Source organism: Tursiops truncatus, chromosome 17, assembly GCF_011762595.2.
Source record: "Tursiops truncatus isolate mTurTru1 chromosome 17, mTurTru1.mat.Y, whole genome shotgun sequence".
Taxonomy (NCBI): domain Eukaryota; kingdom Metazoa; phylum Chordata; class Mammalia; order Artiodactyla; family Delphinidae; genus Tursiops; species Tursiops truncatus.
The window spans coordinates 64,380,411-64,406,465 of NC_047050.1; the positions used below are offsets into that span (position 1 = coordinate 64,380,411).

Sequence of the window (26,055 nt, forward strand, 5' to 3'; positions counted from 1 at the left end):
GGGTCACCCCCATTATTTTCTGGTGGGCTTTCCAGCCCTTCCATCACCTGTGGAACCCACTTCCTATATTAATTTCTCCTGGTTCCAAATACTTAGAGTGGTTTCTAGTCACTTGGTTGGACTTTGACTGAGCCTTTCAAAGTTTTGTTGGCTTTACCTTGTAACAGCCAGCAATAAAGATGATGATGATATAATGTGGATGATTATAACCCCTTACTTGGGCTATAACCTCACATATTACAAAGCTTTCACTCGGGTTCTGTAATCTGAGTCTCACAGTAACAGTGTGATGTAAGAAAGGCATTTATCATGAATTCTACTTTACAGAAGAGGAAATGATCTCACAGAGCTCAGACAGCTGGGGAGTCTTGATAGAGCTGGTACCAGAACCCAAGGCTTTTGATTTCTCATCCAGCTTTCTGTCCCTCTCTTTTTCATCATTATCCCACTCACCCCACTGGAATGGTGACTTAATGTTGGTCTTTTAGGATGCTGTTTTCTAAAGCGTGGGGCACAAACCATCAGTTGAGGGTGTATTAATTATCTATTGCTGTGTAACAAATGACCCCTACACTTCATGGTTTAAAACAGCATCATTTATTATTTTGGAAATGGTCCATGCATGCATTGATGCTTTCTCCATTCCACATTTTCTGGGTTGATTGTTCTTGGAGCTGGACCAAGAGTGGGTTGAGCTTTGAGGAAGGGGAAGGCTTTGAGATTGTACTTTCCAACAGTTGGAGATGGGGCCTGGCTGTGGTGTGATGATGAGTTGGCTGACATGCAGCCCCGAATACACAGGCTTCTGCCCTCGGCAGACCCGGCCCAAAAAGCAGCCTGTAACCAAGGGACGGGGCAAGTGGAGGAAGCATAAACTTATTTCTATTCAACTCATTAAATAGGAAAGACCACTGTGTCTTTCTCTCCATCCATATTCGTCACCTCTGTACTGTAGGGACTTATAAAACCATTAGGAAGAAAATGATTTTATATTCCTAAGCCCTCAGGGATCAAAGATTGGGGGAAGGGTCAGGGTCACCATCTCCATCACATCCATCACTTTGTCACCGTCAATAAATATTTATATTTACCCATGCTCACCTCGTGCTATTCTCTTCCTCCCTGCCAAGGCTCTCACCTCAGTTATTTCTGGAAGTCCCAGGGGATGGCTCATGTGTACATGTGAACTCCGTCCTTCTGGCTCCCATGTAGTGTTTACTCTTCCTTTGTCATCTCCAGCTTTCTGCTCTGATGTCTACAGCCAAGTTTTGGTGGCCCTTGCCAAGGCTGGTGTGACTGGTATCTGTATCGGGGCTACTGTCTCCATCCAGCATCTCACTGTGTTCCTGACAACCTGAGGAGAATGCCTATCTCTGTTTGCATCTTGTCTGCAAGACAAGGCCACCTTGCCTCTTAATAGACAAGGAGATTTTAATGGAATAATTCTAATTTTTGTTTGCTTCGGTTTCAACCTCTCTGCTCACAGGTTCTGGGTCAAGCTCCAAGATGTAAAGAGGCTATTGAGAAATTTCTGAGCCATTGCACTCAAGCTGTCCCTTTGTTTTCTGCATTGCCCCACTTATCTCCTTGGAACAGTGCCCCAACGCTCTTCTTTTAGGATGACGTTTACTAAGGTATTGGGCACAAACCATTGGTGAGGGGTGTGTTAGTTATCTATTGCTGTGTAACAAATTATTCCAATACTTAGTGGCTCCAAACAGCATCATTTAGTATCTCATAGCTTTATCTGGGTCAGGAATCCAAGAGAGGCTTAACTGGGTCCTCTGGCTCTGGGACTCTCACGTGGCTGAAGTCTTCTTAAGGCTTGACGGGGAAGGTTCTGCTTTCTAGTTCGCTCCTACGGTTGTTGGCAGGATTTAGTTTCTTGCACTGAGGGCCTCAGTTCCTCAGGAGCTGTTGGCTGGAGGCCCTCCTTGGTTCCTTGCCATGTGGATCCCTCCATAGAGCATCACACAACACAGCACTGGCTTCATCAAAATGAACAAGTGAGAGGAAGAGAGACTGCAAACGAGACAGGAGTCACAGTCTCTTGCAATCTCGTCTTGGAATTGGCATCCCATCACTTTTTTTCCTATTAATAAGAAACAAGTAACTAGGTTCAGCCCACAATCAGGAGGGGATTATACAAGGGTTGAATAACAGGAGATGAGAAGTAAACGACCATGATAGATGAGCCCACGTGGCAAGGAGCTGTGGGTACCTCTTGGATCTGAGGAGAGCCTCTAGCTGGCAGCCGGCACGCAGCCAGGACCCTCAGTGAGACAGCCACCGGAAATGAGTTCTGCCAACAACCTGCACGAACTTGGAAGTCGGTTCTTTCCCAGTGGAGGAGTCTCCAGGTGAGAACGCATTCCAGCGGACACCTGGATTGTAGCCTGGTGGACCCTAAGCAGAGAACCCAGTTAAGCAATGCCTGAATTCCTGACTGTGAGGAAATAAATATGTGCTGTTTTTAGCCTCTAAGTTTGTGGTAACATGTTGCACAGCAATAGAAAAAAGCTAATTCACCTCCTCTAAGACACATGTGAAAATCTAGAAAACATTTCAGGGCACAGCAAATTTGACTATATAATTTTGTTTAACAGCTGTTGTTAGGTTCCAAATATTTTTGAAATATTCAGAAGGACAAAACCCTCAAATACAATTTTAACAAATCTTGGTGGAAAATCAGTCTGTCAAGGGACAACTTAACCACATCTGCAGAGCTGAGTAAAGGGTACTTATTTGATACAGATGAGGAATGCAACTAGGAGGAGGACATTCTTTGAATAAGTCATTGAGAAGATGCCTTTCCTCAGCTAAGAGAAGATTTCTGAAGATTGTGCAGGAAAAAGATGAGAGGGTACATTGATTTTTTTTCCTTTTAAGTCTGTGATCTGGAAAAAAAAGGATGAAAGAGAATGGCGGGAAGTTGACACTGAGTGGGCCAAAAAGCAGCTGTCTCTTGGCCTTGGAGAGTCTAATTAATTTATTTCTGAGAGCTCGGCACTGGCTGGTCACAGGCTTTGGAAGGACTCACATCGTATGCATGGCTGGGGCTGGTATGACTAGTGAGCAAGGCCCTGACCTTGATTTAACTGGTGGTCGGCATTAGGGGAGTCTGTTGAGACAGAGACATTGTAACCAGGGGTTTTATTCATTTTAGACTTGCTCCATATCATATTTCAGTGCCAGTGTCTGCCTAATTTAATATTAAGAGTTAAATGATTTGTGCACTTTTAGTATAACAACTATTTTTCATTGAAGAATCTGTCTTAGTTTGGGTGCTCCCGAAAGCAGACCCCAGGCAGAGATTTGGGTGCCAGCAGTCAATACGGAGGTGATCTGAGGAAGCTTCCTTAGGGGAGTAAGGCAGTCATCCAGGGAAAGGCGGAAGCCAGTGAAGGTGCGCGAATGAGTCAGTTGTCACTGTGGGCTCCTGGGATTCAGTTGTGCTAGGGACTCTTTAAGAGGCAGTATTGGCTGATCTCGAAATCGCTGCACTGAGGGATGAGGTAACTGGGGTATTTATTTACTAATTCTTGTCCTGTATTAGTTGAGGGTCACTCATGGAAGCATTATCTCCCTGGCCTGCCCTGAGAGAGGGGGGTGCACTCCTGTGGCCGAGAAAGAGCTCAGACCAAGAGATGTAGGGGTTTGGAGTAAGAAGGCAGAGGAGTGTATGGGAACTGTCACCAAACTGCCGGTGACCTGCGGGATGAGCTGATGGGATGAGGGTAGGACGTTGGCGTGTATGAAGTGCAACAGTGATATCCAAAAAGAACGGGAGCCTACAATAGGACATGCCTTTTCAAGCATATTGAGTAACCGGGCTCATTTGGAGAGTCAGCCTTCCAGGTCTGGAAACACTATAAAACTGACTCAAGCCAAGATGCTATTGCAGTTAGGGACCACAACTGCGCATGCCACCTTGTCTCAGAAGCCCAGCCTCTGGCCTCTCTTTGTTAGCTGCCTTTAATTTGTTGGACCCTGGACCTGTGGATGACCAGGTGGCAATGACAAGACAAGGGAAGTACAAGGCAGGACCCCAGAAAGAATTTTGAGGCCATGACAAGCCAGACGCATCTCTGTGACTCTTAGAGCATTCTTGCTGTAACAGGTATCCTTTGCATTAAGAGTAATGAGTCATCTCTTGTTTAAAACATGGCAAGTAGCTGAGATTATTAAGAGTAAAAATGAACTTCCTTGTCCCGGAAGGGAAGGAATTGGTCAAACACTAAGATTTTAACTTAATAGCCAGACTATGAGAATGAAGAATTACTTTTCAAACTCAGATCACTCATGTGAGCAATGCTATTAATAATTGCTAACATTTATTGAATGGTTACCACATGCTGGGCTTTCTGCTATGCTTTTTATGTGCCTGACCTCACCGACTCCTCACAATAACACAATGAGAGAGGTATTCTGTATATCTCCAGTTCATATATGTGGGAAGTGGGACTTAGGTTAAGTACCTTGCCTAGGTCCTGGGAATAGCAAGGGCGGAACTGGGATCTGAAGTCAGGTACGACTTTATGAACTTGAGAAGTTCTGTAAGATGACCGCTAAGATTGAGTATGCCCTCTAAAACGGTTTGTGTATAGGTGGGCCAAGGGGTAACTGGGTTGTTATTGTTAGGTTGGGGGCCTGGGTTTCATAAACTGCTAATGTGAGAAGACCATCAAGACGTCTTGATGTTGCCAAGGGCAGACGCCAAGTCGCCGTGTATTCATGGAAGTGTCCGTGGGTGCTAAATGGTTGGAATAGACCCTGTGGACCACTCCCTGCCCTAACATCCCAAGTGTGGGTCCAGACCTCCCAGGAGCGTCCAGCCTCCATGGAGTGGGAGGCTCTGGAGTAATGATGTCCTGGGAATTGGGTGACTGTGATGCTTATTTGGGGTTCCACCCTTTGCTGGCTGTTTGACTTCAGCCAAGGGACTTAGTCACCAGGGAAACTACTTTTCTCATCTGTAAAATGAAGATTATGAGACCTGACTCTTGCCTTCCTCACAGGGAGGGCAGGAAGCTTCCTGAGATCACCTCACCAGAGTCTTTTGATCTGCTTGAGAGCATCCTGCTTAATTGCCCAGCCAGGCACTCGAGCAGCTGGGTGAACGTTTTATGACCCGAGATTCCCACAGCCCATTATCCACATGCTCCCAGAAGCCCTCTGAGGTTTTCAATGAGAGATTTGGCTGGCGAAGGTTCTGCCAGGCCATGAGCAGAGATTTCTCAGAGCCTTAGTCATGGAATAGGCGGTTTCCCAGGGAAGCTCTTGCCAAGGCTTCCATTTATTCATGTAGTATTTCTTAAGAGCTCCGATGCACACATGGCGATTTCTCACCCCTCCCCAGGCTTGTCCACAGCAGTCATCTCTGGTGTCGTGGAATCCTGCCAACTCTCAAGGACAACTCTTGGCCAGTTTAGCCAGAGCCTGGATGTGCTCTGTGCCCTCTGGTTCCAGCTTTTAAAAGGCTTCTTCAAGAGAGTAGTCTGTCCACCTCCTCACTTCTTGTCTGGACCATCACAAAAGCCTCCTAAGGACTCTCCCTGCCTCCAGCCCCGCTCTCTCTCTGTCTGCCACACTACATCCCGACGCACAGGAGGGATTGCTTCCCTCCTCGAAACCCATCAATCCTTCCCCATTGGCCACGTGGTAAAAATGGAACAAATTGACCTGGCACTGAAAGCCCTGCTCTAACTCGAAAGCTGGCCCCCCCATTTCCTTTCTTTCCCCATTTCTCCTCTCTTTCTATGGTCAGTTCATTGATTAAGTTTGCCATTCTACTTTATTCGCTTATCACCTCCTATGTGCCAGGAGCTGCATTACACTCTGGGGAACAATGTGAGAGCCCTGTTGTCATGGGGCTCACGGCCTCCTGGGAGATACAGACACGCACACTGGTGAGTGCCGGCCGTGCAGTTGGGTGAGTGCCGTAACATGGGAAATGGAGGGTCAGCTGGAGGGAGCCCATTGGAGGGGAGCCTGATCTTCCTGGGGTGAGGGTACGATATCTAGCACTCAAGATGGTTAGGATGCAGACTGACAGAGTCAGGTGTGGACGGTGGGAGCGGAAAGCATGCCCCATCAAGAGTGACTCTGGTGTGAAAGAGGGCGCAGGAAGTTGGGGAGACTGACACAACTATGGCAGTTCACGGCTTGGGAAGCAGCCCAGTTTCTGAAGGTCCTGGTGAGCCTTGCCTGGACCTTTTCCTGGAAGAAAAGGAATCGGAAGCAGGGTGTGGTCTCCGCCGTCCTTGCTGCGCAGCCTGGCAGGTACTCTCAGACTCTCAGGCCTTCGCCAGGGCTGGTGTTTCTCCCTCACGGCCCCTCCCTCCTTTCCCCACCTCTCCCTGTTCTCCTCCGGCTGTGGTTCTACCCATCTTTCATGGGTCCCTTCAAATGCCATCTGGATCTGGGATCAGTATTCATTGTTCCTTCCTCTGGACACTTTGAGTCCATCACTGGTATGTTACTGTTTATTGTATTCCACCTTATATTTTATGTCAGTTGCACCTGTTTTTCTCCCTCACAGGACTGAAAGTTCCTTAAAGGGCATATTAACCTTGGAATATTTACTTCTGCATTTCCCACAGCACTTAGCATACAATGCTTTGAGCCAGGCTTTCCTCAAGCTCCAGTTCCTCTGCTTATTAGCAACGTGATCTTGGACGAGTTACTTTATCTGTGAGACCTCGAGTTGTCTCATCTATAGAATGGGGATCTTGATTTTTATTGCACAAGGTAATTGTGAGGCTCACCTGGTTAGCACTCAATAAGCATAAGTTGCCCTCCTCGCTCCTCTGTTCTCTAGCTCATAAAGATTGCTGCAACATCTTGGGAAAGCATCCCTAAGGGAGGGGTACCTCACTTTTCCTGTGGGTCCAGAGGAAGTGTCTGGTGCCCAGGTGAGATCCCATCTGCACTGGTTTGCTGAGTACCTGGGCAGAAAGGCAGGATATCAACATCATCGGTGGAGCCTTGTTTATCAGTGGTGGGCGACACCACCCAATTCTAATCTGATCATTATTATTTTTTTTAACACCTTCCATGGAACACTCATCCTTAATGTAAACAAAAAGAAAATGCTGAAAAGGAATCGCAAAACAAATTAAATCATGTGCGTTTCCTTGTCTAGGATTATGCCCTAAACCAAGGTAGGCTCCCAGGGAGAGGAGAAACAGCGGTCTGCCTATGAGTCTTTCCCTTTTCTACCTGGTCGCTGCTCAGCCTGTGTAAGGAATCTGTACTCTGAGACGACAAGGGTCATTGTCATGGCCCTGGTCATCCTTGACAGCACCATCAGCAGCAGGTTGCTTCTTCCCCTCATCACTGCCATTTGGTGGGGGGGCGGCAGGGCAGAGCCCCACCTCCTATGCCATTCTCTGGAGCCCTCATCTGCATACATATTCTCAAAAGTCCCAATCCTGCGTTTGTACAAACTTGATTCTCACTGCAACCCTGCGAGGCAGGTTGAACAACTGCCATTATCTTCATCAGTGAGGAATCCAGTTGCAGAGGAGTCAGGTGACTTGCCCAAGTGATGGCACGAGCCGGGAGAGGAGAGGGGGCCTGCAGGGCTGCGGCTGAGACTCAGGTGGCTTGAGCCTGAAGAGGGTCGTTCGAAAGTGAGGACAGCCTTGTTTCTGGGTAGCCAGCCTTGGTTCCTCCTGATATAATGGTGTCTGAGGAATTTTTTTAAAGCACCAGGGAAAGCCAATTCCTTTTTCTACCTCCTTTTGGTACTTGGAACTCCCACTGTGTGCCTGGGACATCGAAGTGTTGGCTGCATGAATAAAGATTGAAGGAGCACGTGAAGAATAAAAAGAAGGTAAGAGTTTGCCCTGGGGTTTATGAGGCGGGTGTGATTTCTGGAATATTCCACAGATGCTCTTAACCTTCCTGCCTTGACTCATAGACGTGTGAAATCCCATCAACATATTCATCCTCGTTGAAAGTCCTAGAGACAGATCTTCCCTCTCTCTATTGCTTTACTCATGTTTCCTCATGGGAAGAACAGCTGTGTTGTCATATTGGGGATACTGGGAAAGACTGGTGTTCACTGAGTCACATCTGTCTGTGGAGCAGGGTTTCACGTCTCTTTCTCCTTCTGGACCTGCTGGATTCTGACATAGTTCCTTGCACTTTTGCTCTTCATGCTTTAAACTACCTTCCCTCTCCCTGCAGCTGTTTTAGGAAAAGTGTTGGCTAAAGAACAGAGATGATTCCTTTCTTTTTTTGCCAGCCTCTTAATTAATTAAAAAAACAAGTCTACTTCAATCAGGTAGGGTGTGCAAGGTTTAGAATTCCAAGAGACACATATCAGCAAATGGATTTTTCAACAAGACCTTTTCCATTTTCTACTCAAGATAATATTGAGATATAATCGTGTGTCACCTGCACTGCCTTCTCAGCTGTCTGCTGGAGAGAGTTCCTTCCTTGACCCGTGAGTGCTATGTGGGTGGGCTCCTTTTGGTGGGCGGTAGGAGGTGCTGGGGCCTTGGTTCTCAAACCCAGCTGTACATCATAGTCACCCTGACCACTTGAATCAGAATTCCCTGGAGGTGGGCCCAGGCATTGGGATTTTTTATAAAAACTCCCCTTATCTAGAATATGGATCCAGAGGGCGTATCCGTATTCTAACATGCGATGTGAACCACTGCTCCAAGGCAGTCTCCATTTCTAAAGAGAGAAATCCACCTTTACATTTAAATAAAGTGAATTGTTTTCATTTCTACAGACAGTTCCTTCTATCTATTATCTAGTGGGAATAAGCACCCAGTGAGAGAAGCACCCTAGTACCTGGTGGGAGAAGAAGGGATGAGAAATGGTACTTTCAGCTCCAGCGCCTCCTAAGAGCCTGGAGTCTATAGACCTTCATCCTTTAATCCTCACACCACCTTAAGGGAGGGGTCACAATTCAAATGGAATTCAAGTGAAGAGACTGTTGCTCAGAGAACTTTAGGGACATGCCTGAGGCTTACATGGTAGGTCAGGGTAGAACTAGGATTTGAATGCAGGCCTGCTTGGCCCCAAAGCCCAGTTCCCTTGCTCCCTACCTGTGGGTCGCACCCTGTGGCCCCTTCAGTCTCTTACAGACCCTATGGTGGCAGTTTAGACCCACTCCTGCTCCAAGGCCTCTGGATGACAGGATCTGTTATAATCGTACCCTCCAGATTGCCTGGGGAAGCCTTGTGGCCAAGGGTCCTTTCCTCTTAACCCAAAGGACCACCCAATATTCCTAAAATTCCCCAAAGTCAGCCTACATATTAATCCCCCAGGCTGTCCCTCACAGAGGGCATCAAATTTTTTTTTTTTTTTTGCAGTACGTGGGTCTCTCACTCACTGTTGTGGCCTCTCCCGTTGTGGAGCACAGGCTCCGGATGCACAGGCTCAGCAGCCATGGCTCACGGGCCCAGCCGCTCCGCGGCATGTGGGATCTTCCCGGACCAGGGCACGAACCCGTGTCCCCTGCATCAGCAGGCGGACTCTCAACCACTGCGCCACCAGGGAAGTCCGCATCACATTTTTTTATCAGATCGGTATCCTGATTTTCAGCTTGGAAAAAACAGTCCCCATAACTACAGCTCCAACTGAACTCATTTCTCAGAATCCCTCCAAGAACCTGGACTATTGTGTGTAAGAAATAAAGAACCGCGGACACTCGGCAACACTTTCTGCCTCTTCCTCCAGGTCGTCCTGTTCTCTTCAGCTGGGTGATAGCTGTCGAGAGGCTGGCAGGGCAGCCTAGGAGGAAATGGAACAGAGCATTTTGATCTCCATTAAAAGCCAATTTTACAAAACCTGTACAAGAAGATGGGCTTCACAGAGGCAACGAGGATAAATGCTTAGGGTTTTGATTCACCGGAAACTCCATATATACCAAAAATAAGATCTGACCTCCCTCCCCCCACGCACACCTGATGTGACCTGAGGGTGTATTCCTGTAAGTGGTCCCATTCTATTGAAAGGCCCATCTGGGGGGTCATCATCAATTCTGGGCACTGGCTTAGGGAAGAGCATGCACAGATTGGAAGGTATTTAGAGATGGCGGCTGGCACAGTAGAAGGATTTGAGATGGTCTATGAAAATGAAAAGAAATAAAATGAAGAAAGTTTGTGTAACTTGGAGTGGGCTTGGGAAAAAAACAATAGATATATTGTTTATGGCCTCAAGGGCTGTACCCTGTGTGTCAGGCCAGGCCAGGTCATGCTGTAGCAACAAAATAAGCCACAGAGATCACAGTAGCTTAATACAAGCCTGGTTTATCTCTCGCTCTGCTAAAGCACAACGCAGATTGTGGGTTCTCTTGAATTTTGTAAATGGCAGTGAGTGACACCTTCTGGAATATACGGCCTGTGGGGCAGCTGCTGCTGGGGAAGAGAGAGATGGAAGAGGCATATCAACTTCAAGATACCTCAGCCTAGAGGTGACCAAGTTATATGACCAGTGAAGCCAAAAATAGTTACTATATTTACTATCTGGCACATTGGAGACAGAGTTTACTGACCCTTACCTAGAGAACCAGCTGGGTTCTGAAGCCTTTCCCTTTTCTTTTTTTTTTTTTTTTGCGGTACGCGGCCCTCTCACCACGGCGGCCTCTCCCGCTGCGGAGCACAGGCTCCAGATGCGCAGGCCCAGCGGCCATGGCTAACGGGCCCAGCCGCTCCGAGGCATGTGGGATCCTCTCAGACCGGGGCACGAACCCGTGTCCCCTGCATCGGCAGGCGGACTCTCAACCACTGCGCCACCAGGGAAGCCCTTTCCCTTTTCTTCATTGAACATTACTTGTTTAAATGTTTTACAAATTTAAGGTCATTGGATCTTTATAATAACCCCATGAGGTGGATATCATTATCTCCATTTCTCAGATCAGAAAATTGACATCTCACGACATTCAGTGAGCTGTCTGAGGTCACATAATTAGGATGTGATTGATCCAGGATTCTAATCTGGACCTTGGAGTTCCAGAATGTCTTCTCTAACCACTAAACTACACAGGTCACACAAACTTGCTATGAAAACACGAGCTGAGGTGCCCGGGGGGCGGTGAGAATTTGGAATCCATGGAGATGATCAGCTCACAGGGAAGCAGAGCTGGAAAAGGGCTCAGAGAAACCAATGCCTCCTCCTTTATCAGGAGACGGCTAGGCTTCTGGGGAAACTGAGGCCCATGAGGGGAAGTGAGGTCAAACTTTCCCAGCATGATCTTGGTGCTCCAGAAGCTTAAAGGCTAATGAGGGGTGACTGGACCAAATCTCTTTAAAATGAAAACCACAAAAATTTTTTTATTATGGAAACTTAAAACATATCCCAAAGTGGAAAGAATGGTTTCATGGACCCATGCATCCTTCACTCAGTCAAACAATTATCAACATTTTGCCAGTCTCAGTTCATCTATCACCTCCCAGTGATTTTAGAGTAGGGAATAGAATTTTTAAAATAAATCCCAGAGCCCTCTTATTTTACACATAAACACCCCAGTGTCCAAATTCATTCTGTTGGAGGATTTGGGGGAGAAAATGAGGCCTAGACCAGCCCTCTGGGGGAAGGGCGCTGCCGTTTTCTGCAACAGTCAATGGAAGATTCGCACACATCCGTCCATCCCTGGACCTTGATTCCAGGCTGTGACCCCCCTCCCCTGTGAGTAATGCCAGGGCCTGTCAGACTCAGGCAGCTCCTGGTAGAAAGCAGCACTTTGTGAAGCTGTCTGTAACCAGGACAAGAAAAAAAAAATGTGCTGAGTGATCCCTCATGCACAATCATCCTCTTTTCCCAAATGAGCCTCCTGTCCTCTGTGGGGCGTCTGAGCCCTGCCAGATGGGTGTCGATGTCAGCTGAGTCACCCGTGTCATTCTTATTATCTCATTTACCCGTGTTTGTCATTTTCCAGCAGCATGACTCACCCGGCCCAGAGGAAAATGCAGAGCCTGGAGAGGTGAGTCTTTTATGGAACCCTCACAGCCACACCTTTGGAAGCAAAATCCTTTCCCCCTGAACTCTCATCTGAGCACCCAAAAGAAGGGGCGAGAAAGGCCGAGGGGCTTTTGGACCTTTTGGAAGGGCCACTGGTCAGGGTGACAGGCTCTGGACTAGGTCTAGATAGACTTGTGGAATTCTGGAAAATCTCGATCCCACGCTCCAACCTGCCTGCTGGGTCTTCCCAGAGGGTGTGTTGTTCTTGGACTGGGCCCTTCAGTAGCCGAGGAGAGAAAGCTCTCTACCCAGTGCCCAAAGAAGCATCCTTCTCTAGAGGCTGCCAAGGCGAAAAGCAGGAGGAGGCCAGTGGAGCGTGCCCACTCTTGGCCCCTTCCCGGGCTCGATGACATCCATCCCTACACAGTGTTGGCCTCCTGGGCTGGGCATGGGCGCCGTGCTTGGTTCCCCATCCATTCCTGCTTGGAAGAGAGGAGAGGAGTCCTTTTACGTCGTCTCTGGACCACGGCAGACATTGGGCCTCCTGCTTCTAGGCAGCCTTCCACCTCTCCATCACCCAGGGCTTTGTTCTTTACACAGCAGTTGAAGTGATCCTTGCATGTGGTAGAATGAATGGTAACACTCCCCTGTTTAAAAGTCTGCAGGGGCTTCCCTGGCACGTAAAATAAAATTCATATCATCACCAGGACCTACAGTCTTGGTATCCAAAGTGTGGTCCACCAGCCTCGGGGTGGGGGAGGAGGCCTGGTTAGAAATGCAGAACCTCAGGTCCCACCCCAGACTTGCTGCGCCAGAAGGCACATGCATATCACGTTAAAGTATGAGAGACTCTACAACCCACGCGGGCCCAGTGGATGGAGCCTAACCTTGTGTCCTTCTCAGAATCACCTGGGGAGTTTTCACAGTGCTCATGCCCAGCCCCCAGGTCCCAGGGATCCTGATTCAATGGCCCCTCACTACCACCTGGAAGGTAGGTTTTATGGGTCCTGCACCTGCAGCCGAAGAAGCCAACTCTCAGAGAGGTATGGCACCCAAGGGCACCCCGCCGTGCAGAGGCTGAGCCTGTTAGAGGATTCATCTCTGGCTGCAAAGGCAAGAGGAACTGAGAGTACGGGCTCTGGATCCAGGCTTCTTGGGGTTTGATTCCTGCTGCACCGCATACAAACTGGGCAAATCATTTATCATCTGAGCTTTATTTTCCTTATTTGTAAAACAAGTATAAAAAGGAACTCATGTCACGGCGATGGTAAGAAGATTAAATGAGATACTGTGCTTAGGATGGCATGTGAAGAGCTTAGTAAATGTTACCTGCCACTATTATCGTTGCTATTTATTTTTCCTCACCCTCAGATTTTTGGCCCTTTAAGCAACAGAAGCTCTGAATTATCTGGCTCTAGGCTTTTCTCTAGTGGTTCCATGGCCTATGTGGTACAGTGGAAAAGGCATGAGCTTTGGAGTTCTCTTGTTTGTTTTATGATTTAAACAGGCCACTAGGTCTCTCTAATCCTCTGTGTTCCTTATCTGTGAAATGGGGACATGAACACCCATCTCCAGATTTGCGCTGAAAATAGGATGTGAAGTCAGGTACAAGGCCTGATCATACTGGGCCTTAGTCAGTCTGATCTTGTTAGAATGTGAGTCACGGGTACACCATCAAAGCATCGTCCTTGAAATTTCACCCTACATACCTACATATACCAATGTCACCAAAAAAAAAAAAAAAAAAGCACAACCTAAAGTGTGAGAACTATGTTTTATTCAGCGGATTCTTCTGAGGACTGACGTCTGGAAGACAGCCTCTCAGATGGCTCTGATGGACTGCTCCTAAGAGGTAAGGGGGGGCCAGGATACACAGGAGTTTTGCAACAAAAACCAGGTGGCCGGAACATCAAAAAATTACTGTTAATTGAAGAAAACCAGACCTCTCAAGTTAATGAATTTAGCATTTTCTCTGTCTGGGAAGATGCAAGAGTCTGGACTCATTGAAATCATTCCTTTGATATGCACCTTCACTACCTAGGGTCAGTATCCTACATTTCTGTATCCCGAATCCCCTCAGGGTGCACAGCTGGGGGCAGCTACAGTGGCTGCTGGCTTGATGGTTGCAACATTCTTTGTTTACTTATATGGCAGGCGACATTTTTCATCCACAGTAATAACCTTGAGCAGCAGGGCCCCGAGGGGAAGATGAGTTCCTCTCTCTGGACAGGAGTCCAGCGTTGGCATTCTAGGCAGATCCCACTCTCTTTTCTGATGCTAAGGGAATTGAGAACCCAAAGGTGAAATGCAATGGGTCACCAACCAGGGATACCTCAGCCCAGTCTGAGGGGCAGAGAGCACAAGTTCTGGAGTCCCGCTATCTGGATGCACATTGATTCTACCCTTATTAGCTGTGTGACTTTAGGCAAGTGGTTTAACCTCTCTGTTCTTCATTTTCCCTGACTGTAAATTAGGGCCGTACCATCTACCCCACCGAGTGACTGTAAGGGTGGAATGAGTTAATAAAGGGAAACGCTTTGAGTCATGTTCAGCACGTAGCAAGAGCTCCGTAATTGTTCTACACTCACTCCCTGGTTAGTTGCAGTGTCTCTTTTGTGATCCCACCTAACAGGACTTGCAATGTTCTGTTCGTTAATCTTGTTTTGCCATGAGCTCATCTCTGTGTTCCCAGAGCCTAGCAGCAGAGGGCTGGATACATACTTGGTGTTTATTACTATTATTATTTTTGTCAGGAGGAATGAGAGCGCTCAGTGATCAGCTGACATGAGCTAGATGCCTGCAAACCAGTGTCACAGGAATTAGGCTCAAATTAGCAAGACCTGCGGCCATAGTCCAGGAATGCCTGGTCCCAGGCCTGGAGTAACCCTAATCGCATCAGTGGGAGAGAATTACTCACCACCTCTGCTGTGCCAGGGGCTGTGCATGTGCACGCCCCTCACTTACGCCCGTGGTGTTGGAAAGACTGGCACGTGACAGTTCATCACCGGAGAGAAAGCATTCTCACTGCCAGCCAATCACCAAACTCTCAGACTTCTATCAAACGCTCTTTCTGTCCACACTGAGTTAGGCAGAGAGGGGGCTTTCAGACTCTTAGAGTGGAGCAGAGAAGCAAACTTTTCTCTTGCTAAAACTGACATTGATGCATTTTATGCAATCAAAATTCTGTCTTTTTACCAAATTCTAAGTCACTTAGGAGTCCCTTCTTGTGAGGAGGTGAGAAAAACCTTCCCCTTCCATAGGTACATTTTCATGTTGTTTTTACAAATGCTCATACGGCACTATTCTGCCAGACACTGTTTAAGTCCTTTATAACTATTAGCTTATTCTAACCTTCATAATGACCCTTGGAGGCAGGTAGCATACCCCATTGTACAGATGAGAAAACCAAGGCACAGAGAGCTAATTGTCCAAGACCCACAGCTAGTATCACAGAGGCAAGGGTCTACCAGCTTGGCTCCAGAATCTGGATCAGATCCCTAGGCTGTGTCGTGTCATTTAATTCTTGCAACCTTCGTTCTGTAACCATCCTGCAAGGTGGCTGTTTCCTCAGAGGGCCCTGAGGCTCTGAGAAGTTAACTTTGCTCAAGGTTACACAGACTTAAGTGACAGGGCCACAGTGGGAATTCACTGCCGTCTGACTCCAAAGTGACAGCAGGTTGAGCTGAAAGCTCAGTCCATGGTGGAAGAATGTTATACCTTCATAGGTGTCAATACCATGGGCGCTTTCCTTGCATCTCCTGTGGACAGTCGGGAGCTCCCACTACTTGAATTCTCCTTTTTCTCTTTTTCCATTTTCTTTCTTCATCTCCACTTCTCACAGGGTTTGGAACCTGTAGTTGAATGCTGGATGGCGGCGCTGATAATCGAGGGCATCTTTGCCTTGTCGTTCACTATAACGGGAGTGTAGCTGGTATTTTCCTCTTTGTTTTCCAAGGACATTGGAGTACTGGTGGTTCCTTGGGGAACAGGCAGAGCCTTGCAGAGGGAGGAAGGAGGCGGTGGTACTGACCGAAGCTCTGCCTCTTGTTTGCAGGGGAACTTGGACACGTTATGTAACTTCTCTGATCTTCTGTGTTAACATTTAGAGTTGGCTAAGATTTGGGGTTGGTTGATTAGATTTTTTTAATTTTTAAATTTTTTTAATTTTTTGCCAAGCTGCGTGACTTGCGGGGTCTTAGTTCCCTGACTAGGGATTGAACCCGTGCCCATGGCAGTAAAAACGCTGAGTCCTAAACACTGGACTGCCAGGGAATTCCCTAATTTAGTTTTTTTAAGCTGCAGAATATTTAAATTACAAAGAATCTTAGAAGTACCTCTAAATACAAAATTGCATCATGGGGGCCACAGAGGGCTCTGCAGAACTTAAGTTTGGAAATCACTGGATGAGGTAATACCAAATTTGCACGATCACATGAAGCCAATGGGATTGGTGTATTCATTTCCTAGGCCTATGGTAGCAAATTACCACAAGCTTGGCGGCTTAAAACAATAGAAATGTATTCTCTTACAGTTCTGGACCAGAAGTTCACAATCACAGTGTCTGGCAGGGTTGCAGTCACTCCACAGGCTCTAGGGAAGAATCCCCCTTTGCCTCTGCCTAACTTCTGTGGCTCTAACCATCCTTGCCTGTGGCTGCATAAGTCCAGTCTCTGTTTCCATCTTTACATGAGCTCCTCCTCCGTGTTCTGTGTCTTCTGTCTCTTACAAGGACACTTGTCATTGGATTAGAGTTCACCTGGATATATTCCAGGATAATTTCAACTCAAGATCCTTAAGTTGGGACTTCCTTGGTGGCGCACTGTTTAAGAATCCGCCTGCCAATGCAGGAGACGTGGGTTTGTGCCCTTGCCCAGGAAGATGTCACGTGTTGTGGAGCAACTAAGCCCGTGTGCCACAACTGCTGAGCCTGCTCTCTACAGCCCACCAGCCACAACTACTGAGCCCATGTGCCACAACTACTGAAGCCCGCGTCCCTAGAGCCCGTGCTCCACTACAAGAGAAGCCACCACAATGAGAAGCCTGCTCACTGCAACTAGGGAAAGTTCACATGCAGCAACAAAGACCCAATGCAGCCAAAAATAAATAAAGAAAGAAAGATCCTTAAGTTACATCTTCAAAGACCCTTTAACCAAATAAGGTCATATTCAGAGGTTCCAGGGATTTGGACATGGACGTATCTTTTTGGGGCCACCATTCAACCCACTACAATCAGTAATAACTTTTAAGCATCTACTATGTGCTAAGCATGCCAGGGATACACGGGTAATCAAGACAGAAATGCTACCACTGGGAGCCTCTAAGCTCCTTTGAAAATCTCTACTGAATTTCAGACTTTAGCATTGATGTTTTCTTTCCTCCCTCCCTCCTCCTTTCCTTCCCTTTAAAGATGGGTTTATGGAGATATCATTTACAAATGGTAGCGTTTGCCCTGTGTGGGGAAACAGCTGGGGAAACAGGCTTAGAGAGGCAGCATAATTTCTTCCAGCATACACAGAGAGGAGGTGGCAGAGACTGGGACTTGAACCTCTGTTGTCTACCACCAGAGCCCGCCTCAGGCTCCATGGTCTGTACTCTTCCTCTGGATGCCTCCAACTCCTCATTTATCGCCTGAGGTGGCTGACAAGATGCTTTCTAGAAACCCTGAGAGCTCTGACCTTGGAAACTCCCATGGTGAAGTGCAGAGGAACACTCCTTATTCAGAGGAGACTTCCTGAAATGGAAATTTGTACGCCTCCTATAAACCTTGCCTGTTTGTGTCTTGTGTCCTGTTAAGTGGATTTACAGCTTCGGAGATCTCATTTCAATTTAACTAATCCTCACAAAACGGACAAGCGATTGAAATGATTCCTGTGAAGAAACTGCAGGCTGAGGACCACGTTAATGATGCCAACCCAGGGAACAGTAGGAGCATGGCTGACTCTGTCCATCTGCAACCCCTAGCGTTTGCGGCTTTTCAGCTAATTACAAGAGAAAAATAATGGCCGTCTAAGTGTATCAATCACAAAGTTGGTCAAAAGACTTAAAAAAATTATTAAGACTGATATTTGAAATAGGATCTGTGGTCCACTATCATTAATGATGACTGTGTCCTTGAGTGAATATTGCGTGTTGACATAGCTAGTAAAAGGATGAAGCCATTGCAATCGCCAAGACATTTAGAAAATTTTTCAACTGGTTAAAGCCATAATATACTCAACCCAGCCCTTTATAAAATTGGATTAAATGTGATCATTTTAAACTTATTACTTAATGTCATAATCCATCGGTCAAACCCTTGCTACTCTTGCTATGGTGAAATGGCTGAAGAAATATCTAAAAAGTACATAGTGATATATTACAATGGACTCCTTGGTCATTAAATATTGTTGGCAGATGCATAGAACGTCTGCTGAAGAGTTGAATAAAACTTAAGTAATTCAGTGTGAGAGGTTTGCAATACAATTACTTTCCAAATTACAATTTGGAAAGTACAAATGTTTCCAACGTATTTTAGCTTACGTTATTTCTAGATTCTTCATTTCAGTAATGAAATACATTAAAACACCCTTTCTTGTCAGCTCTTAAAGGAAAGAGATACCAGAAAAAATACATTTTCAATAGTCAATGAATTTCTTAACAAATTTCAAACATTTCTTAAGCAACGTTTTTTGTATTTATGTTGACTGGAATGAAAAGAAAAAAAAAAAGGTAAATTTCACCAGCTAGTACTATACGTGAAATTTATTGCTGCATTTTTCCATAGCAAGCTATTGAAGCCAGGAGGTTAAAGTCACAAAAGCACAGAGCAAAATAGGATTTCACTGATGGGAATCATGGTACAGAGGCAAGAAGTTTAAAGTATAGCAGAATCTTTACAATACTTTGTAATTAGATAGGGAGTGCACCTGAAAATATTCTGCTCAAGCAGAGATTCTCTTATTCTTTTTTGGCAAAGTACTTGAAACAGTGAATGAACACAAAATCAAGGGTTTCAAATTATTTGACCTTTTCAAGGCTGACACGGGACTGTTGGGAGTGAGCTATAATAGATATATTTGAAAAAACAGAAGCATGCATATAAGTTGTCCCTGCAGGTTAAGTGTCATGATTTAATAATGAATGAGACAGTAACTGCCTTTCAAAAACACCTTAGAAACCACCGTGAGATACCATCATACATGCATCAAAAGGGCTAAAATGAAAAAGACAGACAATACCAAGAGTGGGCAAGAATGTGGGACACCTAGAACTCCCACAGTGCAGGGAATGTAAATTCATGGAACCTGTTCTGGCAACTGTTTGGCAGTATCTACAAAAGCAGAACAAAAGCAAACACAGTGACCCGGCAATTCCACTCTAGGGATATACCCAACAGAAATGCAAACATGTGTTTACCAAAAGATGGTTCTGAGTGCACATAGCAGCACTTTTCCTAATACTCGAACACTGGAATTTACCCAAACACCCACCAAAAGTGAAATGGATCAACTCATTGTTGTGTATTCACACAAGACAGTACTACATACGATGAGAATGAATAACCAAGACAACCTCAGTCATATGGATGAATCCCACAAGTGAGATTTTGAGCAAAAGAAGCCAGACACAAAAATGGGTACCTCCTATGGGATTCCACTTATATGATGTTAAATAAAACACACACAGAACTAATCTGAAAGTTAGGAGAGTGGAGTGGTTACCCTTGGGGGTGGGGGGAAATAACTGGAAAAGGCACAAAGGGGCTTTTGATGACGGGGCTGCAGATAATGCTTCTTGATCTGTGTCGTTAACCGGGTGTGCTCACGTTGTAAAGCTACATTGATCTGGACAATTATGTTACGTACGCTTTCCTGTATGCATATTATTCTTGATTGAAAAGAAGAAAAAGATACTTTTTATGTGAAGACAGTGTTTGAGCACTGAAGATTTGAATCATTTCCAGTGTTAACATTGTTAAAAATGACGTATATAACCTATACCTCTACTCTTGAAAAGATTGAAACAGAATATTCTAGCCTGTTTTAAGCTTCTAAATGAATTGTTATTGAATATTAAACTAGGTTGGCTTTTTTTTTTGCCGCACTGAGTGGCTTGTGGGATCTTAGTTCTCCTACCAGGGATTGAATCTGGGCCCTTGGCAGTGATAGTGCGGGGTCCTAACCACTGGACCACCAGGGACTTCCCTTGAACTAGTTTTTTTTTTTTTTTTTTCTAAATCCAATAAATTGTAGGAAAAATGGGTCATCATCAGGGAAGTTGGAAATTTACTTGCCAGGTTTCACCAAATACCTTTGCATAGTTGGTAGATGGAATTGAGAAATAAGTATTATGACGGAATAAGGCATTTATATGCATTTATTTGTTGCATTTATTTCATTTGAATCTACATATTTTTGTGAGGCTTCTTTTCCAACAATGACAGCAACTAAAAGCAGGTGTCAGACCAAACTGAATTTAAGACCAAACTATTAATCACTATGTCATAAAGATTCAACCAAGACTGAAAAAAACTAGGAAAGCAAAATCATGTTGATCTCACTAAAAATTTTTTTATTATTATCAGTGATTTTTCAGGAAAGCAAAATCACGTTGATCTCACTAAAAATTTTTTTATTATTAGCAGTGATTTTTCAGGAAAGCAAAAAAAGTTCTTAGGTATTGCTAAATAAAATAAAAATTACTAAAATTGCTTAATTCTCTTGGATTGCCATATATATTTTATAATATCAATAATATATTAGAATAATAGTGTGTATATATAAATTAAAAACACATACATTGGAGGTGCACGCTCAAAATTCTGTTATCAATATGGTGCTAGACCAAAAATGCTCAGACACCACTTGTCTACACCAGCATTTAGTCTTTAGAAACAAGTTATTTTAGTTGACGTGGGTCAGGAGTCAGGGAGATGAAGTTTTGAACCCTAGCTCTGCCACTTGCTAAATGTATGATTTTGAGCAATTAGTCCATGTATCTGGATCTGGGTTTTCTCATTAGCAGAATGGGAATTTAACACCTAACTGGAAAAGTTTGTTGAGATAATTAAAATGAGTCAATATATGTACATTTCTTAGCACCTTGGCTGGCTGGTAGAGGTTTTAATCAGTAGTCACTACTACTGTCATAGAGTTGCTTAGTAGTGTTTTCCAAACTTTCCTCATAATAAAGGTCTCCTGGGTGCTTGTTAAAAATGTTTTAACAATTTTTTAAACTGTTAAGACATTTGAACAAAATGTCTAAGCCTCAGGTGTTCTGAATTAGAATCTTCATGGGTGGGGCCTTGGAAGTTCTATCTTTAGAAGATGATTCTTATGCTTAAGCAAGTTTGAGGAAGACTGATTTACAAGGTGCTGAAGCTCTCTTTCCTTTAGTCATCATTCTCCATGTCTGAGTCTTATCTCCTAAGCCCCGTGAACCCCCATAGGACCACCTCTGTCCTGCACAGGGTCTAGCAGGGAGTGCTGTAAGCCACTGTGTGTGAAGGCCAAGGTGAAAACTCCATGTCTGGGATGATAAGAAAAAGATGGGTCCTAGCTGGCAGAGCATAGCAACGGGCAGACCGGGAGAGGCAACAGGCCGAGACGGCAGCAGGAAGAAATGGGAGAAACTTCCCCCTTGGCGTGGGGCTTAGAAGTAGGACTAGGTCCTTGGGGGGCAGAGTGGGAGACTTTGGAGGCAAAGCATGACACACAGGCGCACTGGGCCAGCTCTGAGTCATTAAGTCCTAGGTCCAAGGTGGGAGCTGACCACAACTGAGACATAAAGTCAGATCAGTCCACAAGTAGGAGGACTTGGGGTTTTATCATTTGATCTTGGCAAGAATCCATACATTCCATTGCTATGGACTTTTAGGAGAGGTTGGTTTCATGCCTCTGTCTGATGCACGAGGATAAAGCAGGCTAGAAGCATAGGAGGTGCTTGCTTACAAAGGATCCCCCGCGCTACATGCTTAATGCACATTCAGCATGCAATTGGGAAATCACACTAAATCCTGTCATTTTTGTCTTCTGTGCCTCTGCGTACTTGTTTCCCCCATTCCTCACCTTGCTCTCCAGGGAAGACCGTTCTCGTTGAGCAGCATGGAGCGGGTGTTCTTCTCTGGCACAGACACTCTGCTGTGTCCTGACAGCCCCGAGTTGCCCTCCCTCTGAAGGTGTGGATAATTAAGCTAATGAACGTTTTTTCACTAGCTGCTGAAAGCCTCATTAATCTACACACATGTTGCCACAGGCAAATCATAGTATCAAGGGTAGGAGGATAAACAAAAATAACTTCAGAAATTCATTCATCAGACTTGGTCAAGCTTGCTGTTTGGGAACTGAGACTTCTCATCCTCCAGGGGCCAGATGATTAGATGGTTGCATGTGCGCGTGCACGCATGCGTGTGCGTGTGCGTGTGTTTCAGTGACATGAAAGGGACTTCTTAAGCAATATTTTGGAACATCCAGGTTATCGTGCTGGCATTTATGACTCTTGTGGTTGGTGCTAATGGAATCTGTCCAAAGACTTCAGTGTGGAGGATTCTAGAACTGTTAAATAGGCTAAAGTGGATGATCAAGTTTTCCCAGCACAGAAGAGGGAAAACAGGATCATGGGATCACACACAGAAACATACCCAGCTGTGGCAGAGCTGGTTTGGGCCACCAGTCATTTTCTCCCCGACATTTCACAGGTCCCCTTGACTTGGGTTGGAGCCACATGGCTATTTCCTGCTCGTGGATGGAGAGTGAGGGAAAGAGCTGGCATGGCGCCTTTCTCTGCCGTGGCCGCCTTAGAGGCCCCTGCTCCAGACGCAGCATAACAAGACGGAGAAATGTTTGACCCATCCTCGAATTCTTACGCCTGGAAAATAAAGTGTCATGATAATCCGTGGAGATTTCCTAACTTGTCTGTTACTGCAGAAGAGTCTGCTCCGTCCTGCCCAATATGCCAACCGATGTGCCAACCACTTAAGGCCAAAGGCCTTTTTTGGAATATGGTGGTTAGACTAGCTGTCTCATGATATCTTCATGAGCAGTGTCTGGATTTCAGCATGGCCTTCAGTGGGGTCTTTTAGGGGTAAGTTGGGGTCTTTTTTAGACAAGTTGGGGTCATGAGTGGTGAATGTTAAAACAGTTACATGGATTCTAAGTTACTTGAATTACCATTTGCACTAAATGTGCTCACTAGCAAATCAACATGAGCCTTAGGAGAGGATATTAAGACCATACTCCCTGCTATGCATCCTTCAAGAGTTTAATCAATGGCCTGGGTGAAGACAGAGACCCTCTGCTTTTTTAATTTGTGTGTTTGCCATAGAGAAGGGAGACACAGAGAGCGTCTTGATGGAGAGAATCAGAACACAACTCTGGCAGCTCAGAACAATGGGCTCACTATGACGATATAGGAGAAAAGCACCACATGTGAATGTATGACATGCAGATTTGTACTCCAGAATCATAGGAGAGGAGAAATGAGGTTCAAGAGCAATTTGAAAATAGCTGTAAGTAGAGGATGATGATGACGATGATGATGATGATTTAAAATAGCTGGAAGTGGGCCAGTACCCAGAGCCAGAGACCAAGTGTCCTCTAGAGCTCTAACAATCTCATTCCTCAATAATCCCTGTACCTAAAGACCTATTTAGGAGGCTGGGAGGAGATGGGATGGGGAGAGAAAAGGGAAAGTATAGGTGGTCTGGGATTCAGCTGAAGAGTTTCCAGGTCCTTTAATAAAGTTGAACCCAGATCCTTCAAAGTTGGCAATGAAAGGAAAATCTTCAGGAAGACAGAGGTGCTCGTTGTAAGAACAGCTAGAAATTGAATTCTACGTTAACCTAAATAGAGTAAAGGAAAAATATACTGTTGTGGAAAATAAGTCTGGAAGGTGGTTTGGGATTAAAGGGTGAAGAGCTCTGAATGCCTGAGAGTGTGAATTTCAGGCAATGGGAAGCCAAGGCCAATATTTGAGATAGGGAGTGATATGATTTGATCCAGTGATGTTTTACTCTTCTTTCCATTGCCAATGTCCAGTCTCTCCTTTCTTTCTAGCGGATTGGAGGATATTTGTGAGGGGCTTGGTCAATTGTTAAATTTCAGGCATTAATACATGCATTGACTCAATGAGCCCTTACAACAATTATGTGAGGTAGGTATAACTATACCCATTTTACAGATTAATAAATGGGGACCCAGAGAAGTTATCAAACTTGTCCAAAGACACTCAGGCCCTCTCTTCTGTATACTGTAGTATTAGGTATTGGCAGACACCCCCTTTCCTTTCCTCCCAGCTCTGAGGATTTGTTTGATCCTGCTAAGTGAAAATGAATAGAGTTTAAGTTTGAAGAGAGTTAGGGAAAGTAAAGAAGTTCAACCTTCTTCTTTTATAAATGAGGAAAATTGGGCCAGAGAAGGTAAGCCGTTTCCCAATGTCATGGCACTGAGGCCTTGAGTTTTATCCCGCGATTGTTTCAAGGTTTGATGCTTCGATTGAGGTTATACAAGTCTCTTATGCATAGGCATTTGCGGGCAAGACAATTGTACAAAGTAGAAAAGACCAATCAAAAGCACTAGCGCAGGGAATTCCCTGGTGGTCCAGTGGTTAGGACTCTGTGCTTCTACTGCAAGGGGCATGGGTTCCATCCCTGGTCTGGGAGCTAAGGTCTCACAAGCCATAGGGTGTGGCTGAAAAAAAACAAAAGCACTAGTCCGTGAACAAGAACAGCAGTGTACATGTGTGGTGGGGCAGTAATGGTGGCTCGTCTGTGAATTAATTACTGAAGATGCTTCAGAAGCATGGCTCCCTGGGGACAAAGGTGGACAGGGAACCCCCTGGGTATTCTCCAGGTCTGAGTACAGAGTAATTGTAAAGACATCTCCTAGAAGAATATTTACCAGGCAGTAAGGGTCACACAGGAGCTTTCCAAAGACAAACCTAGCTTGGGTACCATTAGACATCCCAGGGATTCAAAGCTGTGTTGACCAAAAAGCGTGCCCTGGACCAATAGTCCCACATGACTGGCCATGGAAAAAGGATCCATGGTCATCACAGTGACCTCTATAATTGTACATTGCTGTTAAAGTATACTTCCCGAAGTGACTTGAGGACAATCTTTTTGTAATTATCATTCCTTGTAACTAGTGTTCCACTGTTATTTTTTAGGAACTGTTATCCTGGAGACATTGAGATGTGTAGGCTATCAGGCAACGCTGATGCATGAGTGAGTATTCTATGAAGTTAGAAATGCACTGGCCACTTTATGAGAAGAAGCCATGCCGTATGAAAGACTAAAGCAAGAGGAAGTCCTCAGAGGAAGGGCTCCACAGGAAGATAAAGCTCCTGGATCTGCACAAATGTGTGTCAACAGTTGAATGTGGGTACTCTTCTTCAAAGCAACCAGTAGACTCCACTACCCGCTAGCAATGGCTCTCTCATATTAATCTACTTGGATCTGGGGTGGGATGTTTCAGCTAAATTAAGACATCCTGACTCACTGAGAGTCACCATGGTGAACATGGGTGCTTTATAAATTTCTGAGGATTCCACTCCTGATTTAGTCATTCTGGGATGATTCAGAAGGTCCTCCGGGAGCTGAATGTGACTCCAGGGTCACAACTGTGAACACTAGTTCTCAGTAGGTGGCTGATGGAGAGGGTGAACACAGATGGGCAAACCTTACCAAGGGTGGGCCCTGAGGTCATTCTTTGGGTCAAGGTCTAGGATGCTAATTATCTTCATTGGATGACAACACCCAGGTGAGCATGCCTTTTAATTATGGCACTCTGAGGTCGTCAGCATACGCACTGGTATTCCCACTTTAGATGAGGAATTGGAGGGGAAGTGCTTTGCCCAAGATCATGGAGTGGGTTAAGGGTTTCTTGACTCCTAATCCAGGGCTTATTCTCATGCCCTGTGATGCCTTTCATAAATTCAGAGGCCTGGGAGCACCTTGGCCACTTGGATCCCTTGAAGTATCCAGCCAACAGATGGAGAGTTTTTAAAGTCTGTGGATCTGTTTTAGAACCACATAGCTATCTCCCAGGGGAGCAAGTCCCAGACTAAAGCCCCAGTAACATTCACAGTAAAAGTCTAAAAAAAAATTAACATCTTAAAACTAACAGTGACACATACTTATTGCTGAAATTTCAGTAA

The 26,055-nt window shown here is 45.4% G+C and overlaps 1 long non-coding RNA gene across 1 annotated transcript; it reads left to right on the top strand.

The window, feature by feature from the left end:
• The first annotated feature begins 5,569 nt into the window (after positions 1 to 5,569).
• LOC109549458 (uncharacterized) lies at positions 5,570 to 25,795 on the top strand. The gene is made up of 4 exons (XR_002175749.3): positions 5,570 to 7,837; positions 11,900 to 11,944; positions 13,706 to 13,774; positions 25,066 to 25,795. It is a non-coding gene; the product is annotated as an uncharacterized lncRNA (long non-coding RNA).
• Positions 25,796 to 26,055: the final 260 nt, after the last annotated feature.